General features: G+C 40.2%; 1 protein-coding gene across 2 annotated transcripts in view; it reads right to left on the minus strand.

The window, feature by feature from the left end:
• The window catches only part of adcy2a (adenylate cyclase 2a), a 62,609-nt gene that overhangs the window by 34,076 nt on the left and 9,727 nt on the right, over positions 1-18,806 (minus strand). The gene's annotated exons all lie outside the window — the stretch shown is intronic.

The raw sequence follows: 18,806 nt of genomic DNA on the forward strand, positions 1-18,806 counted from the left end.
ATGATAAATATTTGAGTTGTTTATATTTCAATTAGGGAATTAGTTATGTTAAATTGTTCTGACTTATTAACCTTAAGTGGGTTAAGACAATCATTTTGCTCAAATCATCAAGTACTGTAAGTCACTGTGGATAAGGACATCAAACGCCTCAAACATACAGGCTCGTGTGGAGTCATTTCCGTGCAGTTAAGAACGCACAAAGGCTGAAATGGCTTGATCCTCCCCTAAAATGATCCACCTTTGCAAGCTGCACTGAAGAAGAGGGCAAACCAAGTGATGTAACGCGACGTAATTTAATGCCAACATGAGAAACTGGCTAAGCATGTGAAGAGCTGTCACCTAGGGGCAATCCCATCAAAGCTCACGCCTTCTCCTTGCAGTAAGACAGAATGACTTCCACCACGATCTGATCAGACGAGCGTTTGATTGGGTTTGCAAGAAGAATAAATGCTTTCAGGCCACAAGTTCTCATAAGCTGCTTTTGATGTCATGTCATGCAGCAGCTGATTTCAAAGAGGGAAAAACATCCATAACGCAAAACATAGGCAACTGAATAATTCCAGCATTTGCCTTTTGAAGTAATACTCATTCAGGAATAAATGAGGAGTGAAAGGTTCAATTAGAATCAGTAGTTAAGAGTTATCTGCAGTCTCTGGGCTGGATTTACTGCATTGTAGTGATCTGAAGACCTACTGAGTTAAACCCATGAGCAGTCTGCTGGAGACACTTTAAACCCATGACGGAGATGATGACCACTCAGACGGAACACTCAGTGCTGGCATTTTCAGAGCTGGACCAGTTAGAATTTGGACTATCATCTGGAGTGATTTTCAGCTGTCACTGAGTGTAATCTCATGAGGCTTGACCATTTGGCAGCTAGTTAGTAGCTGGGACTGACGTTTTGACTCACCTATCATGGTCCTACGGTCTCACCCAGTGATGAGCTCTAAGAGCTCGAATCTCTTCAGGGATGGCCTTTCACAGACTGTGCCTAACTGTGCTTTTGTACCTGCTTCAACAGATTTGAACCCCCAACGGTAACAATTTTCCATATATTAAGAAGTAAAACCACTTACATAAAGTCTGTATAGTTTAAATGGTAGCGCAATGTTGATTTTTGAAGAAAGCTGCAATAAACACATTAGACCTCCAACAAACTCCAGTTTTTTAACTGTGTGCCGTTGTATCGTGGGATGAGAGGCAGGATGTAGAGACAGACCGTGACGAAACAAATGTTTATTAAGCACAACCGATAAAATGAAACTAAAACACGAGGAATACAACTAAATGTGAGCAACACAAAACAATGCAAGCGATAAACAGATTTACGCACAATAAAGAAACAACGCCAACAAGAAATAACTAACACACAAGGACACTTGTCAAATACATTGATAACGAGGGACAGGTGAAACATGCAACCGACTAACAAGGGAGGGGCGTGGCCATGTAGATAAAGACACACACACACAGACACACGCAAAACAAGGCAAGACATCACATGGACATTGGGAGGGGTCTAGGAGTAGGGGGATGTGCCGTGACAGCCGTAAGTATTATGAACTGTATTAGATGTTCCCACTCCACTAAGAGTGATGACTCCTAGTGACAGCAAACATCATTTAGGACCAAACCATGAGGGCTAATCTTTAACTGCATCTATATCATGCAGAAGGGATATGGAGATTTTAAACATCTTGCAGAAGGAGATTTGTACTGTTAATTAATTTGTACTGTCGATAGATAGGTAGCCATTTACAGAAACCTATAACATCAACATCATGTATTAACTGTATTAAAGATCTGTTGTGATCTTTAATATCCAGTGTTAAATATCGTCCTTGTACATTTGTACAGTAGATCTTTTATACATTGTTTTGTTTGTCCATTAAGGATCTCAAATTATTTTACATTTAATAATATCGGTAAAGGATGAGCCAAACAACAATAACGAGACCAGATAAACAGAAAGGCACACAAAGTCCAGAGAACCTGCTTAGTATGCATGTGACAACACAGTGGCTATTCTTCACAAGGCAAAGATGAAACTAGAGAGGGATTGTAAATAGGAAACAGGTGAGTTCAATTAGTATTCCAGAGTGAATGATCTACTGATGGTTTGCTGATAGGCTGGTGACCTGGGCACCCGCAGATGCTCCAACTCATCTGTTAGCATCTTCACCAGACACTTCTGTGAGGGCTTCAACATGGTGAGTGACAAAGCAATCCCATTTAATCTAGTCACCCTGATCTGACCTGTCCAGCCACTGGCTCCTCTTGGCCACTGTTAATGAGTTGTTGTAGTACTTCTCTCTGTTTACAGCCATGACATTTCCAGTAGACCACTGTGTCACTTGTATTTAATACGTGAAAGCCTCTACCCTTCCAGGTGTCCTCCAACATACACGAGTTATTTGAGGAGAATGGATGGTTCTAAGATTATTGGAACTATTCACTATAACTATGTTTTGATTCAAGGGTGGTTTATCTAACACACTATATGACCTGTCAGACTTTTAATTGCTCTCTGGACCTGTATTATGAATCCTTATGGATTAGCTCACTACAATTCATTTAAATTACTTTCTGTATGTGTGTTTATGAATTCTAAGACTTCAGTTACACTTTGAATGGTAGCCTCACCTTTAACTTGAGTGTTGGTTTGTTTGTACATGTATTTATTGTTTGTTATAATGCTATTATTGCAGAGCACATAATTAATGGTACTCACCATCTAGTATAATTATTGGATGTGTTATATTAGCTTCACCATTCATGACTGGTTATCCATGACTGGATATCCATGGGTTTCTGACCCCAGTACCACTGCTGACCAGAGATTACTCGGCAGAGCAGCAACAATAACATGTAAACGTATAGTTGTGTGGGGAATCAGGCAAAGCAGCGCTGTTGGGGCATTGTTTAACTGACGTCAGTGCCGCTGCTAGGCTGAGTGTGATCTGCCAGCCAAACACACCTGGCCAACTGAGCCACGGTGCCGTGGTCAGAAAGAGAACATAAATTGAGAGAAAGGCACATAAATTGTGCATGGCCATAGATAGGCTATTGATAGGCTATTGACTCTGTCACAGACTGCTCCTCCCCCTTGTACTGTTTGTGTTGTAAACAACCCCCCCCCCACCCCACCCCCCCGGGGATTGCACACACGTGCGCAGGGATTAATGTTAATGTCTCATGTCTATTTAAACCCCTGTCTGTGTGTGCTCCCATTGTTGGTCATTGTTGCTACTTATGTGTCAATCCTGACTGTTATAGCCGTAACGTTGTTTTCTGTAATCGTCTATTAATGTATCTGTGTTCTATATTTAACGTTAAGTGCACAGTCATGTTTTTCGTTAGTGTTAAGTGTGAGTTCCACCCTTGTTGTATGTGTTTTATGTCATTAAATGTTATATATTGTCAAAGGAGTCCTATGGCACTCAGGCCAGCAGCAACGTTACACTCTACCTGTACAACTACATGAAGCTATACATTAACAACATGGAGTTTCTAATAAAGTAGGTGATGTGTGCATTTAGACGAACCTAACTGAAAGACTTCCTGTGTAAACCTTCTGTGTGCTATTTAGTTCTGGCTTTAATGGGCAACTTTTATGAATTATACACTGTCTTACACTGGGATAATACCACCAGAACTGCATTTCCTCTATCATCTTATCGAAATAACAAAAAAGAAACGAGATTTGGTCCATATCACATTCATACTCTTTAAACCTCTGTGCTGCTGTGCCATTATCAATACAGAGAAATGACTGCCAGTCAAAGCCAAACTGTTCTTGTGTTACAGAGGACAGACCCTCCCAAGCTGAAAGCTCCATAGTAGTGGAGATTTATAACATGGCCATAAATGGATAATGCTAACAATGGATCCTCGGTCCAGCAAAAGGAAATAAAGTAATATAATAGAATGACTTTGTACTTCCATTTTAAACATGAAGATAAAAGAGCCCTCCATAAATACAGCACAACTTCAGTGCTGTGGAACTTTAACCAAAATTGCAGGGTCTGATACTTTGTCCAGCCTGTTTCAGTCACAGCATACTGGTACCTGTGTGTGACCATGGTTCACTTCAGTTGAAATACTGTTACCACTTTTGACTCAAATCAAGGTCAAAGGTGAAAGTGGGCTAGAAATCATATTAGTTGTAACAAAATTTCATCTAACCAGGGCAACACATTTATGGTCCCGTATGTCCTACATGCCAGTGTCGTGTGCATTTTTCTAAAATTCTAGGATACATTATTTTAAGTTGTACTAATGACAGTAAAGCTCATGCAAATCATTTTGTATTTTGATCATTGTGCATTGATTCCCTTTGCTGGGCCCAGCCTGGTCCCTGCACAGGCACAGTTTAGTGGAAACTCCATATAGCTGTTCTCTCTGTCTCATTCCCTGCCTTAGATGTGTGTCAACACATGATCATTCTGCAAGGAGAAAAATATGAAACAAGAGTAAAAATGAGTCAGAACCCAAAAACAACATTTTCAAAAAGAGTACACAGTGCAACTGCAATGGCATGCAAGCCCACAGAACACAGGGTGAGGCAATTTTTCATGGCATGGACAAAGGATCAGTCAAATGTAGCTAAAAGCAGTAGGTGAAAAAGTTGGATGTAAAAGCTGTGGCTAACAAGGCAGGACACAAATACCTCCACCGCTTCACTGAGTGAGAGCTGCTTCTTCTGGCGTTAAAAAACTGACCGTACTCACCGTGCCAGCTACATGGATCATCCAATGGTCAATAAATGCCAGATTGATTTTCTCATTTAAAAAAAAATCATTCGAAAAGAGAACTGGAAACCCTGGCGTATCCACCTATACCTGTACAGCCCATCGCTACAGTCATCATTAACATGACTGTAGCTTCTACATTTGCATATTCAAAACTTGGGAATGTTCAAAGCAAGACCCCTTAAAAGTGGATGTTATTGCCTCAGGCTTCACTGCTTAAAACGGGATGGTGCAAAACTCGACCTGTTTATTGTCCCATGCGGCATTTTTTAATGCGCTAGCTCCTAGCGAAACCTTAGCTTCGTGCTTATATTGTGTCCTGCCTTGCTCTTTCATTGCCTTCTTCTTCACTCAGGTGTGCTCATCTACCTGCTCAGAAACAGAGGCTAAGATGAGCTTAAATTCAAGTGTAAATTCTTCATCACCTTCGGCGGACAAGCACGAGGCATTCTACTGGTGTTCGAAACAGCTGGCGGGGCCTGTAATCTGGTCAGTTTTCTCTGTGGTTTGTTTCCTCCTGGGCTTTCCAGCCAGTCTCACAGTACTATATGTGCTCCTTCAGAAAAAGCGACAGACTGTCTTCAGTGACGTTTTCACGCTGAGTGTGGCTGTCATTGATCTGACTTTGACAGGCACTGCCCCATTTACTGTTTGTAATTACATGGTATGGAACAGTTTCGCATTTGAGTGGATTTGTAACTTCATACTTAGCTTTACCATGACGGGTAGACCTCTTTTCATGGCTTGTATTTGTGGGGACTGTTATTTTGCTGTGGTTCATCCCATAGCGTACAAGACCAGTAAGAAAGTCATCATAGTTAAAAAGGCAATCTCCGCCACAGTCTGGATAATTGTACTCGGTGTTTGTTCAACTTTTGCCTCGCTAGCTTGGTTAATTTCAACTCCTTGGTCTTCTACTTTTATATTAATAGCCCTATCGATTATTTCTTTCTGTACTATTTCCATACTCCGAGCTCTGAGGAATCCGGATCCATCTGGAAACAGTAATATCCACCCACAGAAAAAGAAAGCTCTTCAGGCCATCAGAATCAGCTGTATTATGACATTCATTGCTTACGTGCCACCAGCAATTATCCTCTTATTTGGACGCCTGATGTCAGTGGACGAGACTGAGTGGCTCTGTGGATTACTCTTCTATGGATGCTGCTTCAGCATGTTTGGATGTGTCCTCATGCCTATTTTATATCTGGTAAATGTGGAAAAGCTCAATATTACTAAGAAATGGTGGAAAAAATGAAAAAGAAATTACCTTTTTTTCCTTTGTAGTTCTGCTATAGCTGATCCATAGAGGGTATATTTAATCAGAACCAGTGGCTTCGGAAACTCGTTCAGTGTCTAAGTTGGCCTTATTGTTAAGATCTTAAAAGGAAGTCTTTTTTGATGTTTCTAGCCAGTGTAGAAATAGTGTCACCTTCAACCCCCTTCGCATAGGAAAATGTGAATTTTGATATGGTTTTTTTTTGTGTGTGTGTGTGTGTGTGTGTGTATGTTTTAATGTATAATTGGTGTATTCTGGGGCACTTTGTCAGGTGCACTTGGTGTGTATGATCACTAAAATCCCTTCATGTTTCATCTTTTCATCAACACCCCTTCATGTTTCATCCTGACTCACAAATAAAATCAAGACAATAAAATGTAAATGTCAGTTGCTGAAAATAATCTTTCTAAAAAAAATGTTAATCTATGATGAGTTTTCAGAAGTGGGTGCATTATTTGAACCAAAACAGTCCTAATCTGACCTTTAGTGTAACTTCATGTGAAAACATAGCTGGGTAGCTACATTTGCCTAGACATAATTAATAAATATAACTTCAAATTGATATGGTGGTGCTAGCAGGAGGTCATACACTCAGTCCAAGTTATGAATAAGCACAGAGAAACACTATCATATCAAAAAATAATCCGTTCAGGTATTTACTCCTCTGTTCACAGGACAATTCGACTATATCTGCACTGCATGTACTGAATGACCTCCAGCACAATGTGGCAGGACCCTGATTGGTGCTGCTGGCAATTGATTGTCACATATTTCTGTTTGTTTTCATAGCTCAGAAAGCCCTGCCTATAGTCTTAGTTAAATGATTGACACCTGCATTGTACAGACATCACGTGAACTTTGCATTACATCAGATTTGTTTCTACTGTCATTTTAAAAATTTTCTTCATTTTTCCAAAAAAGAGAGTATGTGAGAAATTGGGGTATTATGCTTTCTTTGGACATGATCTGTCAAAATAAAATACATCTCAGCGCAACTCCATAGCGCCAAGTAATTTCATCATTATGGGGCAAAATCCAAATCAAGGTTGGTTTAGATGCAACCTCTTTAATATGGCAAACTTGCAGACTTTTTGTATTGGAGTAATGACATCTCTGCTAGCTCTGCAGTTGTTTTCTCTTTAGGTCACAATTCTGTTTTGGTTTTTTTTCATGTTCATAGCTCCTGGCTGTTATGATTTGTTTAATTTCAATGCTTTGCGGTCTGAGAAAACCAGATTCTTCATGAATCTGTAAGGAAGCAGCGCAGAGGAGGGGGATATGGTGGCAGCTGAGAGGAAGAAGATATGGTGGCAGCTCAGAGGAGGGGGCCATGGTGGCAGCTCAGAGGAAGATGATTTGGTGGCAGCTCAGAGGAGGGGGCCATGGTGGCAGCTCAGAGGAGGGGGCCATGGTGGCAGCTCAGAGGAAGATGATATTGTGGCAGCTCAGAGGAGGATGGGGATATGGTGGCAGCTCAGAGGAAGGGGATGGTGGCAGCTCAGAGGAGGAAGGGGATATTGTGGCAGCTCAGAGGAGGATGGGGATATGGTGGCAGCTCAGAGGAAGGGGATGGTGGCAGCTCAGAGGAGGGGGAATGGTGGCAGCTCAGAGGAAGGGGACATGGTGGCAGCTCAGAGGAGGGGGACATGGTGGCAGCTCAGAGGAAGGGGACATGGTGGCAGCTCAGAGGAGGGGGACATGGTGGAACCTCAGAGGAGGGGGGATATGATTTGTCTGCCACCCTGACTGTATTTTTCTGGCTCACAAGCACTGGCTTCAAACAGCAGGAAATGTCTACTATCACTTATTTTATTATTTCTATTTATTTGATTATTTCCTTATTAACACTATGTAATTATAAAGTTGTTGTTCCCATACACGTACTGAAAACCATGAAATCATTGAATTATTTGTTCTACACGTAGCTCTGAATGTTTGTGATCCAGAAGCTCTGCTGTTACAGTGGATCCAAGTCCACCTTAAATTCTTCATCTTTCCCAAACAGCACCACTGACGGGAGGTGCTCTCATATGCTCTTTTCGGTTCCTCCTCTGTTCTTCAGCCTAAGGAAACCTTCCCAGCGACAATGAAGCTCCACATTTTTGTGCTTAACTGACCACTTTAGACACTATTTTCCTAGTGGTTATGCGCTTTGGTGTTGAAAACCCATGGTTATGGGGACTCCTTTTAATAGCACTACACTGATGGAGACTGTTTTGCTGTGCTTCACCTTATAATATGCCTATTAGAAAATGTATTATAATCAAACAGTTGAACTCTGTGAAAGTCTGACTGAGTACAGGTCTTTTTTAGCTTCCTGAAACATTGCAGATCTTGGGTTCGCACCTTCTTTTAACTTCATGCCTTTAATTGGAGTCCTACTGGTTGTCACTTTCTGTGATATTTCCAAGCCCCGGAAGAATGGGTCGGACAGTGGAGACGGGTCAAATTCTAAAAACTGTCACTGCAGCGGATTCTCCAAAGTGTTTTAGGAAACAGGGCAGCAAGAAATCTCAGCACGTTGCATATGGCATTCAAGTGTGAACGTGTCATAACGTAGGAAGTCTAACGTCCGTCATGTTCTAGTATGCAAATGTGGATCATGCAAAAAGAACCCATTTCACCATAAAGAAGTAGAAAAGCCAAGTTACCAAAATGACAAGATTGCACTCAAACTACTGGATGTTTACCTGTCAAATTAACACTGCAATCATACTGGAATGAACATTACAATAACACTGGAAATCATCACCTTCTTAGGCCTCTTCGGCCATTTCAAGGTCATGCTGGCTGTAGGATAGGCAAAGAAAGCCAAGGCTCCCTGTCCTCAGCTGCTTCCTCCAGCTCCTCCTAGAGGATCCCCAGGTGTGCCCGGACTGGGAGATGTAATAGGGTCCCTGCATCGGGTCCTGGGTCTACAACAAGGACCCCCCGCCCGGAGGGAGCATGCCACCCTTTACCAGATAACCATGGCCTCAGAGGTGCTGAGTGTATACAAGATGCATCTTTGGCGGAGGTGTGCCTACACTGAGCAAGTTTAATTTAACTGCATGCAAAGTCAGCCCTACACATTACCTATCCTGGAGTGTGAACCGTAAATCATACATGGAAATCCCAGACAAGCTAACACTGTCTAGCTAGCCAACAATAAAGCTGTTAGCTAACAATAAAGGCGTCTGTTAGCTTGGTAGCTTGCTGACTAGCTACTGACCCTACATTTCCAATTTGCATATTTACACAATCTGGATTTCTCAGAAATAAAAAAAAAAGTAGGTCTGCATGTTGTGTATTTCCCTCATCTTAATTAAAATTATGATCTTAAAAATTTTTGGAAAATTTTAGGAGAGCATGTAAGAAAACATACAAGACCAATAAGGCCTCTTAATATTATCTAGTAATAATGCAATATTTACATTTGTTCTCTATATATTTGCATAATGTGCATTCAAATAATGTTCATTTGAAAAGGGTTGTCAACGTGTTTAAACAACAGATTTGTCTAAATGATTGATATCCATCTGCAGAAGAGACCTTTGCATAAATTCCGCCTGATTTGTACTGGCATTTCTATTTATGCTTTACATTTTTTTTGCATTGTCTCTTATGTTATGAGGTACTGTTGCGTAGCATGAAGTCATGTGATTATAGATCATCTCCCATGGTGAGCAGCGTCTGGGCAGATAGCATAAAGCAGCTTTCCACGATCAGGGCTGGTGGGTGGTGAACCTTTAGAGTTTCTGAAACTGAACGTTAAGTCTACTCTAACTGATGCACATACAAACTTCTGTTTAAAACACACACGTTTGCATGCACTTGTCTTTCAGGTCACTCTTTATTTTCTTGAGGCCCTAGTTGTTTATTATTGTTGCTGTTGTTTACTATTGGGTGATTTATTTGTGTTTTCAGCATTGCATATGGCAGACCTTTCACAAGTTCTCAGTAATACAACTATTAATTGTTTTACCCAACATACTGGTCTCTGGCATCCTTATTTGTGCGCAGTAATAATCAGCGCAATAGATGATCCAAATCCAGGTGTTCTATATTTTCAGTGCAGACATATGTTCTGATTCCAGAGTGATTTCTTAGTAGAGAATGATCTGCCATCCAAAAATACACACCTGCTTGCTGTCCAGTGGTCAAATATATATTGATCTTTGGTCTTTGATATGGTTAAGTACAGTATTGAGACCTAGAAAAGATCTTTGACAGTTTGCTAGTTTCCCTTAAAAGAGCTACTATTACTTCTAGTTATAAGAAAAATAAGAGTTTGACTGAACACTGTTTCACAAATTTCACTTTGTCATTGCTTAAGGTCTCATTTATAATTACAAACTGATATATGCGCTTGCATTTTTGATTCAATGGTAACCTTCACATTGATTATAAATACACGTTAGAAAGCTAAACCATGTAAATGAATGGCCTACCTAGTGGTCTGAAGTTTGATAAGACACCTCAAGAACTTCTTCTAAAGACTGCTGTACATTTAACAAAATATGAAAGGAAACTGACTTATTACCCTGTACCTACCTTTCCTTTTGGACTTTAGTGGGAGATTTAGTGCATTCAAATGATTTGTTTACTAAGCTTGGACAGCCCAAATATATCTGTGTAAATGACTAACACCTGTGTTGTTCCACAAACCAAAAGATTTACATAATGTGCCCCTGCCATCCACTGCAATTTCACACCTTTTCAAGACCCTCAGGATATAATTTGCTTCATGAACAATATTCAACATAGAAACAGCAACAGGTTTAAATTAAATGAAAATGCAAAAGGTAATTAACATAAAATTAATGTATTAATGTACCTTTTTGAATTTGTGAATAGGAATAATTATTTTTAAAGAACAATGGCAATTTCCAGATGAAAAACATTATAATGTATTTTGTAAAATAAGAATACAAATTTCAGACATGACCAAATTGGGGGGGGGGGGGGGGGGGGTGACCCATTGTAAAACCTTATTTAGAGGCAATAACAAGACACCTTCAACAATATCTTCACATTCCACCACAGCTTCATGGATTTGCTCCTCAGCTATACTCCTCCCTAGTCTTACTGGTTTTATCAGATATACTCCTCCCTAGTCTTACTGGTTTTATCAGATACACTCCTCCCGAGTCTTACTGGTTTTATCAGATACACTCCTCCCGAGTCTTACTGGTTTTATCAGATACACTCCTCCCTAGTCTTACTGGTTTTATCAGCTATACTCCTCCCTAGTCTTACTGGTTTTATCAGCTATACTCCTCCCTAGTCTTACTGGTTTTATCAGCTATACTCCTCCCTAGTCTTACTGGTTTTATCAGCTATACTCCTCCCTAGTCTTACTGGTTTTATCAGCTATACTCCTCCCTAGTCTTACTGGTTTTATCAGCTATACTCCTCCCTAGTCTTACTGGTTTTATCAGCTATACTCCTCCCTAGTCTTACTGGTTTTATCAGCTATACTCCTCCCTAGTCTTACTGGTTTTATCTATTGCATGGTTCTTTGCAGCGCACCTCTCTTCATGGCCTCCATTTGTGGGGATTTTTTGTTTTGACATACTTCACTCCATATTGTTCAAATCTAGCAAGAAAAGTTTTGTAATTAGAAATCTAGTCTTCTTAACAGTTTTATTTACATTTGGCTGCAGGTCATAACTTCTCTAAGTAAACAATCACCTCTCCTTTATCCTGTGCTCCTGCTCCATGTTTTTACCAAGGAAGGCATTCCAAACACAATGGAGGTGGAGCCAGAAAGATGAGAACCACAAGTCCCACCCACACCACACCCACCATGCCCCCACTAAAATGCCACTCTGCATTTCACTGTATGCCACTCTGCATTTCACACAGGTGAATATGGAAATGCCCATAGAAAGGACATTATTGTTGGTTTCATCACCATCTAACAGCACCCATAGTATGGATGAATTTGAAAAGTGCCGAGAGCAACCCACGGCCGAGCTGTTCTGGGCCATCATTTGTGTGGTTTCTGCCCTACTAGGAGTTCCAGCTTCTGTGATGGTACTGAGGGATCTTTGTCAGCGACGCCGACAGGGAATCTCCAGTGATGTCTTCATGTTCAACCTCAGCATCATGGATTTGACCTTCATGGTCGTTCTGCTCCCTGCCGTCTACAATTACACGATGTTAGGCAACCAAAACCTTTATTACTTTTCAGAGTTCATCCATGGTTTACCTCTGTGTGGCAGGCCATTCTTCATGGCTTGCATTTGTGGGGACTGTTACTTTGCTGTGATTCACCCTATAATATACATGACCAATAAGAATGGGACCAGAATTAGGGAGATAATCTGCCTGACTGTCTGGATGATCACATTTGGGTTTGGTTCTGTTTTATCTATGGTACAAAACGTGTTCATCAGTCCAGTGGTTTCTGTTCCTTTGATGTTGGCCCTGCCAGTCATTACCTTCTGCGATGTGTCAATATTTCAAGCTCTGAGATCACCAGATCCATCTGGAAAAATCCGTGTGCACCCAAAGAAGAAGCGCGCTCTTCAGATCGTCTGCACCAGCTTCACCATGACGTTCACAGCCTACCTGCCACCGGCAATCATGTTCATGTTTGCCAGGATTTTTGTTTTGTACCAAATGGATTTTTTCTGCACTTTCTCCTTCTATGGGGTGGCCTTCTGTGTTGTTGGGTGTGTTATTATGCCTGTTCTATATCTGGATAATGTAGGTAAGCTGGATCATTTGAAAGTGCAACTAAAAAAATGTATTTTGAGCTGAATAGGCCTCTCTCAAAACAAAAAAAAAAGTGGCAAAAAATACAGAAAAAGAATGATAAACAACCAATTAATCATACTGCAAGTAGCTGAAAATAAATACCACTGAGAACAATTGACTTCTCAACACCATATGCCTGACACACCTGTATGCCATGTTGCAGGAAAAGCTTTAAGCTCTTTTGAATTCATAAATGCTTTGTTTGTTATGAAATTTGATATATTACTTATTGACACATTAAGAAATATTCACAGTCAAAGTCAAACAGATTTGCAATCAGCATGCAATACATAATTAATCAATTCCAACTGAAGGCTTTGAGAGCCACAACATATAGGTTGTAGAACGTTTTGTAGAAACATTTGAGTAGCTTGGGTTAAAAAATGATCTTTTGACCCCAAGTCACACCCTTGCACTTAGTTTGTTCATAATATTAATAAGCATTGGGCATCAATTACAACAAATCGGCCCTCGTTGGATGTGCAAGACTGGACTCAATTTAATGCTCTATTTCCACTTATTATAGGTTCACCTTTCTGCACCTAAATTGTGTACACAGAGTATACATCACTTTTTACCTCTGCTACCTTTGATAATAAAGCACTATCTATTATTACAGCCTGTGACATTTCAGTACCTTTATCCCTGAGAAATCTCCCCAGAGCACTAGTCATTAGTCTGGATTCCAATCAACAAAGCTCCACTATGACGTCCAGTGCAGTTCCTCTGTGGACTTATGAGGAGAGAATGTGATTGCTCTATGTGATTAAAGTCCTCTTCATTAAATCTAATTAGATCTAATATTTAAATAGTAGATCACTTAGGAAACAGTGGCCTTCACACATAATATACAAGCAAATTGTTGACCTACAGATGCTGTATTTGACAAGAAACTTAATCTAAATGGTCAACATCCATTCAATCAGCACAAACCCTTCACTCTGTAAGTAATTTTTTTTTGTGCATCAACTACACTATTTGTATTTGCCTGTAGATCCAAATTTATTTAAAATTATAAACCACCTACATTCTATCATTCTATGTACCGTGTGTTTACGTGTATACGTATAGAATAAACATATGTACACGACACTGGTGGTATGTTAAATCTACTTTATACTGATGACTCTAGTAATTTATTAGTCTGTGTACTATGTGACAGTGTGACCTAGAAAACAAATTACATAAAGACCTAAACCTTATTCAGGAATTCCCATGTGACCTCAGATTGGTGCTTAATGAGGCTAAGAATAAATATATGCTATTCTCAAGGATCCACAGATGAACTGAGCATGTGCATTATGGAACTTTATTCTTCCAAGAGTAACATGTTACCTGCGACCTGACCAAAGGGTGCTGAAGCTGCCTTATCTTCCTGTGACCCTAAGGTGTGGAATAGCCTTCCCAGTGACCTGAAGGAGGGTCAAGACTCTATTTAAATCGGCTTTTATTAATCCTGTGCCTTCTGCTGCTGAATTTTATTTGTTTTATTTGATCCTCTTTATCCTAATGTATTTCAAATTGTTAATATTGTTCTTTCAACTTTATCTTTTGATTTACCTTGATTCATTCCATTTAATTTTGTTTCTATTTTGTAAAGCACTCTCTGTGTGCTTGTGCACATCTGTAGCATAAAGTCAATTTCCATGAACAATAGTTTAGAGATATTTCTCAGAAAAGAACAGAAAACCAGTTGACTAGAAACATGTTTAGTGAAAACCCAAGTCAGGTTGTCCGTTGATAAACAATGTAATTTTTGTAGAAAGCTTTCATGAAATCTTTAGTCAAATTTATTTGTAAATTGTGTACAATTAGCTCTTTCAAACAGGGCACTGGTTTTCCAGAGGGATGAATTTGTGGTGTTCCGCATTACCACGCATAACTAATACAAGACTTCAGGCAAGAGATAAGTAACTGGAGTCACTTTCTGCTGGATCAGTTAGAACAGCATAGGCACAACATTCCTGCCTGTCTATCCCATCTTAAGACATTTGCTGTGTTGACTTGATCTTACATTGGCATGTACTTCAGATGTTCACTGGCAGAACTGAACAGGATCCCAAAGGTATTCACTATAATTGCATTTGGAGTGAATGGATGTTCTATTCTTATTACAGGGAAATGTTTCTAAATTATTGCATGCTGCAGATACAGGTTAGGATGAAAAACATTAGAAAATTCATTTACGTTTACCTCACGTTAACAGCTTTATGTGTACATTCATATTCAATATTTTGTTAGCATTTCACTAACTGAGGCCTTCTGCCTGGCTCCTTAGACAGAGAAGGCATTTCTAAGGTTTTGCCCTGTTATCAATGATTGAGAGTTTGAATTTCTACAATTCCACAGCTGTCCAAGAAAACAGATTGGTAGCTATCATCTAAAAGGGAGAAACTAGCTAGCAGGTGGGACCTCATCACGTCAATCTCAGGATGTTTATGTGCTTCTGTAATGGGTACAACATGGAGCACTGACAAGTCTATAAAAACCATAATTGTAGATGTTCAATCTCAGAAGTCACTGGAAAAGTGCATCTGCCAAATGTCTTAAATGTAAATGAACTACAAATGAAGATTTAGCTTCAGTTGGGCTCCTTTCTACAAATTAAGGTTTGAACTGATGGTAAATCAGCTTAAAGTCATTTCATTTGATGAAAAATAATTGCTGCCTCAAATGTCAACAAAACCAAACACCTCGCCCTCCCTCCCGCGCTCTCTCTCTCTCTCTCTCTCTCTCTCTCTCTCTCTCTCACGTGGACTGTACTTCCATTATATAGATGCTTCGTGGACGCAGACAGAGCCCCCTCTGTGACTTCTCTACATTCCCCAACGACGCCATGAAAACAGCCTTCCCGCGTACCCTGCCTTTCTGTGCCTGTAATTGCAAGCTTCACCACGATGTAGCGTTTCAATGTGTCGCGGGTGTCATTTGCAGCCCATCCATCTCCAGCCCATCTCTGACATCTTGTTGGCTTGCGTTTGTGTGGAGTTTTACTGTGCTGTTGTCTCTACAGTGGACCCGAGCAATAAGACGTGCATTGCTAGAAGAAAGGCAGCCTACACTGGCCTGAACAATTGCAGTGCTGGGAGTTTATTAAAGCTCTTTTAGACATTCTCGACTGCTTCGTTCTCCGCCCATTGTCAGCTTCGGTGATATTTCGATACTTTGAGCTCCATAAGCAAACAATAGTGCCCACCCCAAGAAGAAAAGGGCCTTCCTCTCTGCCCTTATCAGTTCTCTTATGCCCCTCATTGTCTATTTATCACTGTTAATTATTTGCATATGGGGAGTGTAATGCCATTGATATAAGTACAGGCTGGGGTGATTTAGTCATCTCTGGGACGGGCAGAGTCCTGACTGCTTATGTCACCATAGCTACTGTGTATATGAATCATCTCAGTAACCTGCACTTTCATAAAGAAAGAACAGGGCATCAAATTTTTAACTGTACCAATTTATAACAGAGCATCGTTATTTTAGCGAGAGGCCAGAGTGTTATACAGTCACCTGATTTGTATCTTCATAATTTGAAAAGGAACTGCAAGGTGATTGACCTGCCCAACAATGATATAAATGAGCGATCAGTATTGCATATACACAACCCAGCAAACTGTATAATATCTCCTCCTCTCTGGGATGTTTCTAGAATCCTCTGAGTATGTCGTCTAGTTCATTCGCTGCTCGAACTTGAAGGACAGAGACAGGATTGTCCCGGATTTGTGTGCATACTCAACAATCAGAAAAGCAGTTTTATAAATAAAATCAGGCATAAAAATCATCTGTCACAAACAGGAAAACATAAAACAGATATTACTTTATTGTAATTTTTAAAAATCAGGGTTTTTTTTCTACATAAACAACCGATCATTTCTAATTTAATGCAAACAGTGCCTTTTATCAGACGCTAACAATAATCCTGGACACACCTGCATGTCATATTAACACTAGGGATTTTAGACATCTTATTGAAATTCTGCTCCTGCATGTCAGTCCTGTAACCCCAGTAAGATTATTACATCAATACCCCATCTGTGAGCGTTGCTCCACCCAGGAACATGAGACTATTGACTGGCCGTTCTTCATTTTTACTGTCACAAGCGAACGAGCAAAATGAAACTCTACTGCAGTCTTAAATCTCATAGATTTCATTAAATAATGTGTACATCTATGTGTACACGTCATATCATAATACAATGTCTGACAAAGAAATTGAAAATATTGCTGTCTGTAGAAGAGATTAGAATTATGTTGTTAATCTGTTAAGGTTCCGTTCACATTTAAATAAACAAGTTGCACTGGTTTTGCTGGGAGAATAATAACAGGCAGATTTGGAGTAGTTTCTATTTATTTTAGCTTTTGCCAGATTGAACTGAATTGAATTTGGAAGGTCACTCTAATTAATTGCTTGTAAATTCTATATCAGAGAATATGAGTTGAGTACAAATAACATTGTCCCGGGTGCCATGTAAATACATGTTAAATTCTAATATTGCACAAACAGCTATTTGCTTAGAGAGAGCTACTAAGCGTTCAGCCCTCAAGCTCTGATTACCGCAGGTTATGAATTGGGAAAGGGGTCTCCTTTAGGGAGAAACTTAGAAGCTAATGGCAGGGGGGATTCTTTTAAGATAAAATCTGGCCTTTGCAACCCCGAAAAAAAAAAAGAAAAAGTTATAGCTACTTCGTCTGTGTGCTATCAAACAAACGTTAACTGTTAGATCTAAATGGACACATGATATCTGCTGTATGATGTGACCATTACCCTCACCCAAACAACAGGTCGTTTAGCGCAGTACGATCGACCATTACGCTGTGATGTCTCATCTGTGTCCGACCGACCAATTTCCCTGTCAGTTCCTTCCATTACAGTTTCATTATAAACAGAGGTTATCGTCTGAAATTCAGATGGAATTTCTTTCGTGTTCTGCTTCCAATCTATGAAATCCAATGCAGGTAATTGAATTATAAAGAAGAGCTAGGAGGAGTGCTACAGTAATCGGTAGTCAGCATTTTCTTTTAACTGCTAATGCGTTTAATAATGGTGGCACGCCAAGTGCCTTTTAGGACACGTATGGACAGCGAGGTGTCATGCATTGTTTCAACACCACAGGTGGTATTTATATCTTTGTATGGGAAGGAAACTGGCAAAAGATATTGCAATTAAAACAAAATGAAAATGCAAATCCACATTTGCCATTTATTTCCACGTGTGAAAATATCCTGCCAAAATGAAAACTGAAACCAGATAGCTTCATTTGCGGTTTCATTTTGCACACGAGCACAAGAATCATTTGTGACTGATACTAATAAAGGGTTAAAACAGCTTTTCATTATTTGATTTTCAACATCGTCACAGTATTTAATGGCCATAATTGAAATAAATGAAATAACTAACAAGAAAGAGAATCCAATCTTCAAATTGGCTTTGCTATTTGTTCATGAAATACATAACAAGGTGTCAAAGCTAGACTCAAAATGCAGTGCTTACTTCGCCTTTTCCGAAGAAGCTAGTGCCTGTCCGGCATAGATGGCAACGAAGCCGGCTCGCCTCATGGTCACCCTTCAGGAAAATCTCGTCTACGAGGCGGAGGTGGTCCTGGGGTCTATAGCGGAGCTCCGTGAAGCACGTCTGTGGAATGATGATGCCAGTCTGAGTTAGCCACTTTCAGGCTCATTAGCCATGGACTTGGCACAGCAAATGGTTTCCACGCCTCCTGCTGAGCACTCCTCTTCTTTAGAGACTCTGGTGTTTATTTGCAACGGTGGCTGGCGAAATACAACGTTGTGTTATGCTCTTGCTGTGAGGGGAACTCAGAGCGGGTGTTTTTTTATGTTGCGAACGCTCTGGAGAAAGCAGCTTGCAGAAACCCCCCTGCCGGAGCCGAGAGGTCTCTCGGCATGCGAGAAGATGACACCTTGGGCTCAGTCACTGAGCTTCACAAGGCTCAACATCCTTTGTTTAAGAATGAAGTCCACAGCTCCAGGGCTTCCTTTGGAGCTCATACAGTGTTATCTGACGTCACCAAAAGCTC

This window comes from Electrophorus electricus, chromosome 14 (assembly GCF_041902795.1).
Source record: "Electrophorus electricus isolate QZ-2024a chromosome 14, ASM4190279v1, whole genome shotgun sequence".
NCBI classification, from domain to species: Eukaryota; Metazoa; Chordata; class Actinopteri; order Gymnotiformes; family Gymnotidae; genus Electrophorus; species Electrophorus electricus.